Raw genomic sequence first — 12,026 nt, forward strand, 5'->3', positions numbered from 1 at the left:
GGGGAATAGCTAGACAAGAATTGACAGGTTCATTTACAAAATTGCTAAAGAGCTTTTGTATTTACTGGGTAAATAAAAGGTTGTGATAAAAAGAAGGCAAAACTGCTTACCAAGAGAATAGTAAAAGGTAAAGAATTTGGTTATCTTTTGTCTTTAAAAATACCTAGGCCAACTTAAACATATGCAAATTAATTAGGAGGACCACAATCCAAAAGATAGGGAGGGCAGGACAGGATCAGGCCAGCTATGTCCTCCAACCTGATGTTGTTGTTGTTAGGTGCCATCTAGTCGGTTCTGAGTCATAGCAACCCTATGTACAACAGAACAAAACACTGCCCAGTCCTGCACCATCCTCACAATTGTTGCTATGTTTGAGCCCACTGTTGCAGCCACTATGTCAATCCATCTCTTTGAGGGTCTTCCTCTTTTTCTATGTCCTTCCAAGCATGATGTCCTTCTCCAGGGATTGGTCCCTCCTGATAACATGTCCAAAGTATGTGAGACAAATTCTCACCATCCTTGCTTCTAATGAGCATTCTGGCTGTACTTCTTCCAAGAAAGATTTGTTTGTTCTTCTGGTAGTCCATGGTATATTCAATATTCTTCACCAACACCATAATTAAAAGACATCAATTCTTTTTTCGATCTTCCTTATTCATAGTTCAGCTTTTGCATGCATATGAGGTGACTGAAAACACCATGGCTTGGGTCAGGCACATCTTAGTCCTTAAAATGACATCTTTGCTTTTTAACACTTTAAAATCTGATACAAGACAGAAACTCAGACATTACTGTCTAGACCAGAGGCAAACTCTCAGAACAAAATGAGACAGAAAATCACATGGCCCCTAGCCTCTGAGGCTATGCAGCTCAAGGGAATCTTTTGAAGGATCCCTCCCAACTGGGTTTAGACCTTTTTAAGACAAAAGAAAGTAAGAAAAATGCTCTCTTACTATAGTTATCAAAAATTGGGTGGATCTCCATCATAAAAGAACCGTAAACAAGTTCTATCTATTGTAGAGGAACTTGAAGAAGCCAACAGATAGTAATCCCAATGAGATACACCTGAAATGGCCTGGGGAAATGTTTCACCCCTAGCCAGAGACTTAAGGTTATATCCATATCAATGAATTGGTTGATTGAGTAAAGACTTTGTGATTTTTAAAACCAGTTGATAAAATCTTAATGGGCTAAAGTTAGATTGAGGAAAATATGGGAAATGGTAAAAGTTTGAATGAAAACTTAGATTATTTAAACAAACATTATTTCAACAGTAATTATGTTTTATGGTAGATAGGCTTAAAATAACTTCCAAGATCTTTAGATAACTTACTGATATTAATTGAGTAAATATTTGTTATAATTTAAGTTTATATACTTTTTTTTTAAGCCACAGAGAAAGGATACGTATTTGAATCTGCTAATAAGTATGTTCATTATTGCCATTTAAAGGGTTGTACTATAAGAGATATGAAACAAAGACAAAGTTTAGAAGGTTTATTAAAAAGGGAATTCATTTTATATCATCAAAGTTTTTATCTGTCTGGCTGAAAATTTGATGGGTTAATTTATGAGGTTTTCTAAAAGCTTTAATGTTTAATAGCAAAGAGTTGAGTTTCTCGCTGTTAAACTAACAAAATTTGTTTAATTACTCGTTGAAGAGTTAATCTATTCTTCGTGTAATCTGCATCAAAGGCAAGGGTTCAGCGTCTCATTAGAATAAATTCCTGAGTCAAAAACCAAGTCGCATGATTTTGAAAAATCTAAGATTTTTACCTTTCGGATTTTTGGCTAAATAACTTACGCATTATTTCTCAGTGATCTATGATAAACTCCTGATAACTCTGAAACTTTGTGGAAAGCCACAAAGAATTTGTTTCTGAGAAAAGGGCTAAAAAAATTTATTTAATATGTTCTAAATTATATGAAACGTGTTGTCAAATCAAGAGAAGTACCTGATGCTCTTTGGATTAAAAATTTATGTGTCAATATTTCCTATTATATTTTTGCCTGATATTCAACAAGTGATTTTTTAATTGCTAACTTGGTTGCAACTTTGCTTCTTTTGAATCAAGCATCATCAAAGCCGATGGTTTTACTGGGGAATTCACATAGTTTACCCATGGAGTTGAAACTGTTTTGAACTTTCAATAAATCTCTTTGCTTTTATTTTAACAGAGTATATGTTCTTACTCTTAGATACTAAGAAACCCTATGGGGCAGTTCTACTGAGTCCTGTAGGGTGGCTATGAGTCGAAATCAACTAGATGGCAATAGGTTTGGTTTTTCCTCTTTTTTTTGGCCCCTTGAGAGTGAAAGTTCCATGAGAGCGAGAATCTAGTTTTTCTTCTTCATTAGTTATCCCCAATATGCAGAGAGCAGTGGTGGTTGAGTGGTAGAATTCTTCTCTTTCATGTAGTAAACAGGGTTCAAGTTCAGCCAATGCACCTCATGTGCAGCCACCACCTGTCTGTCAGTGGAGGTTTGTGTATTGTTGTAATGCTGAACAGGTTCTAACGGAGCTTCCAGACTGTTATGGGTTGAATTTTGTCCCCCCCCACCAAAAGTGTATCAACTTGGCTAGGCCCTGATTCCCAGTATTGTGTGATTGTCTACCATTTTGTCATCTGATGTGATTATTCTGTGTGTTGTAAATCCTACCTCTATGATGTTAATGAGGCAGGATTAGAGGCAGTTATGTTAATGAGGCAGGACTCAATCTACAAGATTATGTTGTGTCTTAAGACAATCTCTTTTGAGATATAAAAGAGAGAAGCGAGCAGAGAGACATGGGGACTTCATACCACCAAGAAAGCAGTGCCAGGAGCAGAGGATGTCCTTTGGACCTGAGGTTCCCGCACTGAGAAGCTCCTAGACCAGAGAAAGATTGATGACAAGGATCTTCCTTCAGAGCTGACAGAGAAAGCCATCCCCTGGAGCTGGCACCCTGAATTTGGACTTCTAGCCCTCTAGACTATGAGAGAATAAATCTCTGTTTGTTAAAGCCATCTGCTTGTAGCATTTCTGTTATAGCAGCACTAGATAACCAAGACACAGACTAAGACAGACTAGAAAGAAAGGCCTGGCAATCTACTTCTGAAAATCAGCCAATGAAAACCTTATGCATCACAACAGTCAATTGCCAATGGAACATAGGGATGGCACAGGACAGGGCAGCATTTCATTCCATTGTGCATGGAGTTGTCATGAGTGGGGGTCATCTTGAAGGCAGCTAACAGTAAGTATGCAGAAAAGTGCTTGGCACAAGATTTGGGCTCAAGAAACCTTTCTTAAACGAGTACATGAGGAAAAGTGAGGTCAGAGGGTAAGGGCTGAGAACCAGGGAGTGTCAGAGAATTGAAGACAGACAGCAGACATAAACCCTACGTTTTCTTCTCATAATTTATGAAGGAGATTTGGGAAACTTGAGAACATCCCAACATAACTTTGAAATCAAAGGCAATAAATGTGAATGAAATTCAACTTGCCTGTATGAAATTTAGGTATATTGCTCATGTACAACATTCCTCTGGCTGTAAATTAGCAAGCAGGAATGATAGAAAGTCAAGGAAATGAGAACTGATTTATATTGAACTGAGATTCACGAGACTGTCAGAGAATAAAAGGATCCCTTCACACCTAGAGTCCACTCTTAAGCCCAGCAACAGTTACTTAAACAAGTAAAATCTTGTAGTTCTCCTTCTAATCAAAAGCATGTGGTTATTTACTCCATTAACATGTTGTTAAGTCTATATAGTTTTGCGGGGACAAAAAGCATAACCATCTTGACATTGATAGTAATTAGTAAGTTTCTGTAGAATAAAGTCTGTTTTTTAGTTTTTGTTTCTGGAATAAATTCGGCAATTCAGGGAGAGTTAAGTCAGTTGTCACTCGGGACACTTAAATGTTCCACCCAGTGGCAGAGTGAACTCAGGAATAGGAGATCCAACACAGAACAGAAGCAAAGGGAATCTCCAGAAAGCTAGCTATGCAGTCTCACAGACTGAAGCAAGAGGTCTCAGGGCTTCAGAAAACATATCTCCAGAAGGTAGAAAAAAAGAATGTATAGATTGTCTAACAGATGTGACTGTATAAAAAGAGTGTTGAATACATTGGAAGACATTTTACAAATCTGTTGGAGGTGAGGAAACTTTCAAAGCCTCAAAGAAAAAGATACACATAAAAAATTTGGCAGTTATTAACTTCAGGAAAACAACAACAAAAAAGGAAACATAATCATAGCATTGATTTATTGTGCTGTTTAATATGTGGTTATTTAAATCTAAATTACATACAGTTAAAAATTAATTCCTTAGTTGCATTAGCCAAATTTTAAGTGTTCATGGTCACATATTATGTCTAATGGCTACCATATTGGACAACTCAATATAAAACATTTCTATCATCATGAAAAATTCTATTGGACGGCACTAGCATAGAATTGGCTTAGTAGTGAAAAAATTTACATAGCCATAATGATGAAAACACTAAGTATGGATTTAACATAATATTGTGATGTATTCATTTTGGGAAGATGGAAAAGGACAAGAAGGTGTATTGCAGAGCAAAAAATTCTCATCTATATAATATTGAAAGAAAGGCCTGGAGATCTACTTCCAAAAATCAGCCAGTGAAAACCCTATGGATCACAACAGTCGGGTCAGCAACCAATTATGGGGATGATGCAGGACTGGGCAGCATTTCATTAGACTGTGCATGGGGTCACCATGAGGTGGCGGATGACTCAATGGCAGCTAATAGCAATAACATCATGATATCATACAGTATAACAGAGGGTGTTTAAGACTGATAAGAGTTACGTGCATAGGCATATTATATAGAAATAAGGAGGGAAATAACCAGAAGAAACAACCTACAGAATTGAAAGTGGTTTCCCCTAAGGACTGGGGGTTGGGTGGGTAGAGACCTATAACTTCGAAAACATCGTTTACATTACTTTGATTTAAAAAAGAAAAAAAAACTAAAAAAAAGAACAAACACTACAAAACCACACTGTATTGTTTAATTTACTGTTTATGGGTATATATGTAGGTAGTAAAAGTGTAACGTTATGGCATAGAAGAATAGAATAGTTACCTCTGGGGTGGGATGAGGAGTCCCTGGTAGTGCAAATGATTAATGAGCTCAGCTACTAACTGAAAGATTGGAGGTTCTGAGTCCACTCAAAGGCACCTTGGAAGAAATCTACTTCTGAAAAATCAGCCATTGAAAACCCTATGCAGCACAGTTCTACTTTGACACACATGGGGTCTCCATGAGTAGGAACTGGCTCAACAGTAACTGGAACTGGTGCTGGGGAGGGAAGGAGAGGAATGAGACTGGGCAGGCAAAGGGAGCCCTCAACAATATCTAACACGTGTATTTTCTTAGAGAAAAAGGATATAACACAAATATGGAAACATGTTTCTTAAATCTAGGTGGTGGGTACATGGGTACTTGCTATACATTCTGTACTGATGTTTGAAATGTTACCTAAAGAAAATGAAAGAGAGAAAAACTCTCCCCCATTAAAATCACCCTTTGGCATTTGGAATTTGCTGCTAGTGCATTTCTGTCAAAATACATTAATATAGGCTCTGTTGCAAAATGGCTGATTTCTGGTCTGGGAAGAAAGTGTATAAATTGAGCCTGGAATATCTTGTCATTCCAGAAATCAAGATGACAAGAGTCATGTCAGATGGACCCATAAACCAAGCCTAATAGGCTCCCATTAGCCAAAAATGGGACAATTGAGCATCAATAGAAGGATAGAATAGAATAATTGCAATGGGTTGAAACATATCAAATATATTTTTATTGATACTTAAAAAAAACTTCACTGGTAACAATTGGAGGATGCTCAGGAACCAACTCATTACTTTGAAAGCAGGTAAATGAAGGTAAGGAGTCCCTGGATTGTGCAAATACTTAACAGGCTCAGTGGCTAACCAAAAGTTTGGAGGTTCAAGACTACCCAGGGATGCCTTGGAAGAAAGTCCTGGCAATCTACTTCCAAAAGATCACAGCCATTGAAAACCCTATGGAGCACAGTTCTACTCTGATACACATGGAGTCTTCCTGAGTTGGAATCGACTCAACAGTAAGTGGTTTTAAAAGAAGGTAAAGAACCAATCAAGCATGTATTCTACCTTTCCTTTATAAATTTTACCTCCGTTTACCAAATAATTGATGAGGGGAAATAGCTCTTTATAAAAGTATTATGGTTAATAAATCAAGGAAAGATGGATTAGAATGTACCGATTATTTCCATTTAGCAAACTCTAATGGAGCCCTGGTGGTGCAACTGTTAAGAACTAGGCTGCTAACAGAAAGGCTGGCTGTTCAAACCCACCCAGTGGCTCCACAGGAGAAAGACCTGGCAATCTGCTTCCATAAAGATCACAGTCAAGAAAATCTATGCGGCAGTTCTTCTCTGTCACACGGGGAAGCTGTGAGTTGGAATCAACTCTGCGGCACCCAGCAACAACAACAACAATGGAGGCATGGATCTAGGCACTGGTGATCACTGAGTATCACGAGATGACCAGATGATGAATTAAGCAATTATTTTTAACTTGTTTGGACATAATGATGGTTATGATCTGAAAAAAAATTAAAGTAGTTCTTATCTTAGAGATACATCCTGAAGTATTTATGGATGACATGATATAGTGTTTGGGATTTGCTTGAAAATAACCCAGAGCTGGGAAGAAGGATGGGATGGGGATGGGGAGAAAGTGGGTAGGGGGTATAGATGAAACAAAATTGGCTCTGATTGGTATTTGTTGAAGCTGAGTAATTGACACATGGGGGTTTATTATACTCCTCTCTCTATTTTGCATATGTTTAAACTTTTCCTCAATATGAAGTTTTAAATAATTCACTGATGTTACCTGGACAGAATAAAACAGCAACTCAATGCCGCTCATTTCCATATCAGCAGCTAAGACTAGGGATCTAAGGGTATAGAACACAGGACAGTTGGCAGCCAGGGCAGGGGACCCAAGGGCTCTGGGAAGCAGTAGGTGGTACTAGGGGAGGAAATGGGGAGGGAGAGGGGAGCAGAGACAAAGACTACAGGCTGCCTGCTTGGCCTATTACTGAGTGTGCTCTCCTAAATGTTCTCCCAGTCCTGAAATACAAGGAAATGCTCTCTTGAAAACATGATTGAGATAATTTTAGGATAATAAACAAGATATCACGATGTTAATATAAGGAATGAGAATTGGAAATTGCATCTACTGTGGTAATTTTCTGTATTTCTCTGAGCTCAAGTTTTCTAATCCGTAAAATGAAGGGATTGGATAAGATCCATGGCTATCAATCTTTGTTCTATTTAATACTGGTATGTCAGTCTTTGCATCTCAAAAATACATAAAATATCTTAAAGTAATCACATTTTCCCAGGAAAAATATCATCATAAACCTACTTACCAAATTTAATTTGAAAGATGAGCCACAGATGGATTAAAGAAGCTTGTTTTCCGATGTTTGACAATTAAATGTACGTTTATGGCTCTGCTGCCGGTTGATTGTTCTACTCTGTTTTTTTTTTGTGTCAAAGTGACTGTAAAACTCATTTGAAAATTTTCAGGTTAAATAGATTGAGAACCCAATTACAATTTCCAGTTTTAAGAGGAAAATATGCACACATGTGAAGCCTTATATCACTCTTCACTGAACCATCAGTCTTGAGATCATTTTCTGAGAAGTTGCCATGGGCAGAAAAGCAACTAAATCGACCTTTGTTTTCCAGTGATTACCAGATTTCAAGTTTTCTTTTTTGTCATAGGAGAGAAGAAAGTTTGCCTTAAAATTTAGGTTTAGCTCATTCTTAGCAAGTTTGATAAGAACATGAGACTGCTTTGGTGAGTGGTGACTGGGGTCTTAAAAGCTTGTGAGCAGCCATCTAAGATGCATCAATTGGCCCCAACCCACTTGGAGCAAAGGAGGCTGAAGAATACCAAAGACACAAGGAAAATATTAGCCTAAGAGGCAAAAGGGCCATATAAACCAGAGACTCCATCAGCCTGAGACCAGAAGAACTAGATGGTGCCCGCTACCGCCAATGACTGCTCTGACAGGGAACACAACAGACAGTCCTTGATGGAGCAGGAAAGTGTGGAGCAGAAATCAAATTCACATAAAAAGACCAGACTTAACGGTCTGACTGAGACTGGAGGAACCCCAGAAGCCACTGCACCCAGATGCTCTGTTAACCCAGAACTGAAACCATTCCCGAAGCCCACTCTTCAGACAAAGATCAGACTGGACTATAAAACATAAAATAATACTCATGAAGAGTGTGCTTCTTAGTTGAAGTAGATACATGAGACCAAATGGTGGCTCCTGTCCGGAGGCAGAATGAGAAGGCAGGAAGAGATAGGAGCTGGCTGGAAGGACATGGGAAACCCAGGGTGAAAAGGGGGAGTGTGCTGTCGCATTATAGGTATTGCAGTTAGTGTCATATAACAATATGCGTATACATTTTTGTCTGAGAAAGTAACTTGAGCTGTAAACTTTCACCTAAAGCACAATTAAAAAAAAGAATGTGAGACTGGACAGTAATAGGTAAAGCCAAAGGAATGTAAGAATCAAATAGAAAGTTTTATTTCAACTCAGCTCGACTGCTCTGATTAGTACTTTGATTGGACTCAACAACTATGTATCATGGAGTCTCAGCATATCTTTATAAATTATATAAAGTTTGGCCTTCCAAGGCCCAGATTTCATAAATTTTACTATGTTGATTATGTTCTCCAATATATGTTCACTAAGACTGTGAGACATCCTTAATATTATGGATTGCCATTACAGATTCATGAGTAAGCTAGTGCACAATGAAATTTCCAGCTTTCTTTGAAGGCCATAAATGCCTACCAAGAGAAACTAAACACTGCTTTCCATATGGAGTGTGGGCAGGGGAACTGGTGAGCATGTGGATTCTGAAAAACAGGAACCACCACCTTAGTTACTTCTATGCTCTCCAGCACTCGTCTAAGGATCTCTGAGCTAGGATAGGCTCAGAGAAGCAGCAGAGTATAATTGAAAGAATAGAGGTCAGAAGACCTGTTTTTACGTCCTAGTTTTTCCACCTCACCAGCTGTGCTAGCCTAAGTGGGTCACTCAACCTCTCTGAGTGTGGCTGTTATCTTCTGTAGAACAGCGATGATGGTACCTAGCCTTGAGGAACTAATGGGGATTTCTTCGAAGTGCAGTGATGTAACGCATGCAACACTGCTTTGTAACCTGTAAAGCAAACACCAACTATTGCTTTCCATTCCCAATCACTGGGACAGTCATTCAGTCTCTTTGGGCCTCACTTTCATATTGCACCCAGATTTTTTCAAGGCTATATCCAACTCTAATATTTGAGTGGGGTTGGTCAAGGATGTCTTCAGGGAGGAATTGGCACTTTAACCACTTTGGGTCTCCAAAAACAGATTGAATTAGGTGATTGGACATTAACAAAAAGATTGTTATGGAAGGCAGAAACTGTCATCAAAGGCATGGAGGTAGGTGCAGGGTGAGTGCGGACCATTGAACTCCACAGAGCCTCCCTTCGGCAGACGGGATCAAGCTCACCGTGTGAGTAGTGACTTCTCTTCAGTAAAATCAGCACATTACATCACATAATTATTGTTAATTTGAATTTTAATGGCTTGGTAGTGCAGCCTATTTATTTAAAAATTTTGATTGTGTTATATAAAAACATTTGCCATTTCAGCCATTCTTTTATTGTTGTAAAAATATAGATAACACAACATTTGTCAATTTAACATTTTTCATACATACAATTCAGTGAGATCAATTACATTAATCATTTTGGGCAACCATCACCAATATCCTTTGCCAAATTTTCCATCCCCATAACCATTTTTACATATACAATTCAATGACATTAATTACATTCACCATATTGTATAACTACGACCACTATCCATTTCCAAATCTTTTCATCATCACCCTTAATAGAAACTCAGTTTACCTTAAGCAGTAATTCCTCATTTTCCCCTCTCTCCCACCTCTGGTAACCACTAATAAACTTTGGTTTCTATACACTTGCCTATTCTGGATATTTCATGTAAGTGGAGTCATACAATATTTGTCCCTCTGTGTCTGGCTTATTTCACTTAGCATAATGTTTTCAGGCTTTATTCATGTATCAGAACTTCATTTCTTTTCATAGCTGAATAATAAATAGTCCATTGTATGCATATACCACATTTGTTTATCCATTCATCTGTTGACGAACATTTAGACTGTTTCCACCTTTTGACTATTGTGAATAATGCTGCAACGTACATTGCACAAGTATCTGTTTGAGTCCCTGCTTTCAATTATTTTGGGTATAATACCTAAGAGTGGAATTGCTGGGTCATAAGGTAGTTCTGTGTTTAACATTTTGAGGAACCACCAAGCCGTTTTCCACAGCTGCTGTTGTTGTTGTTAGGTGCCATTGAGTCAGTTCTGACTTATAGTGATCCTATCTATGTAAAACAAAATGAAACACTGCCAGCTCCTGCACCATCCTCACAATCGTTGTTACATTTGAGCCCATTTTTCCAGCCATTGTGTCAATCTATCTCCTTCTAGATTACCTGAGTGCCTTCCAACCTGAGTAGCTCATCTTCTGACACTCTATCAGACAATGCACCACTGCTATTCATAAGGTTTTCACTAGCCAATTTTTTTTAGAAGTAGATTGCCAGGTATTTCTTCCTCGTCTGTCTTAGTTCGGAAGCTCCACTGAAACCTGTCCACCATGGGTGACCCTGCTGGTGTTTGAAATACTAGTGGCATATCTTCCAGAATGACAGCAACACACAAGTCACCACAGTACGACAAAGGGACAGACAAGTGGTGGTACCACAGCTGCTGTATATACCATCTCATGTTCCCACCAGCAATAGGTAAGGGTTCCAGTGTCTCCACATCCTCACTAACACTCATTGTTTTCCATTGTTTCTGATGGTAGCCATCCTATGGAGGTGAAGTAGTATCTCACTGTGGTTTTGACTAATGACATTGAGTATCTTTTCATATGCTTGTTGGCTATTTGTATCTTTTTTTGTGAAGTGTATATGCAGTTTGGTTTATTTTTAATTTGTGAATTATTTTACTTTTATGGTTACATGACAGCTTTAGGTATAAAGAGTTTATTAGGTGTTTTTTGTTTACACATGTTTAAATAAAATTGTACTTAAAATAATTTAAGTCAATACTGAGATGACATTGATTCCATCCTCAACTGCAAGGATCATCCTGATTTCTTTAATTCATCCTTTTTGCCACTGCGATTAGCATTTCGCTAGCCCAAGGGATTGGTTCAGGAGTGGACATATTATCCAAAGGAGACAAAGGGATGTAAGGAGAGGCTTGTGGGGAGCATCTGTAAAAGATAATTCCTTGCTCTTCTGGAAGAGCAACTGAAAGTCATCACTTTCTTCCTTTCTGGTATACGGACATGAAATCTGGAACTGCTGTGGCTGTTTTGCAAGCATGTGGAAAACCAGTGCTCGGATAAAGCATGGTAGAAGCAGAAAGAAGCTGCATCTGAATGACATGTTTAAGCAGCTAATCACACTTATCTTGAAGCCCATCCATCTCCTGGCCCTTCAAGTTATATGAATCAATAAGTCCACCTTTACTTTAAGCCTGTTCTAGTTATCTCTTGCTACTGTAAGAGATAACCCACAACTTAGTGGCTTAAAATAACAGCCGCGACATTTATTTTGCTCAAGAATCTGCAATTTGGGCAGGACTCGACAGGGACAGCTTATCTCTGCTCCACTTAGCTTCTGATGGAGCAACTCAAAACGAGGGGCTGGAATCATTTGAAAACTCATTTTCACACTTCTGGGAGTAGATGCGAGGTGTCTGCTGGGACATTAGCTAGAACTGTTGACTGAACACCTACACATAATCTCTCCATGTAGCTTGGGCTTCCTGACAACACAGTGAGAGAGAAAGGCCATTTGGTTTGTTATGACCTGACCTTGGAATGCTCTTGGAAGACATGCCAC

Source organism: Trichechus manatus, unplaced genomic scaffold (assembly GCF_000243295.1).
Source record: "Trichechus manatus latirostris isolate Lorelei unplaced genomic scaffold, TriManLat1.0 scaffold00020, whole genome shotgun sequence".
Taxonomy (NCBI): Eukaryota; Metazoa; Chordata; class Mammalia; order Sirenia; family Trichechidae; genus Trichechus; species Trichechus manatus.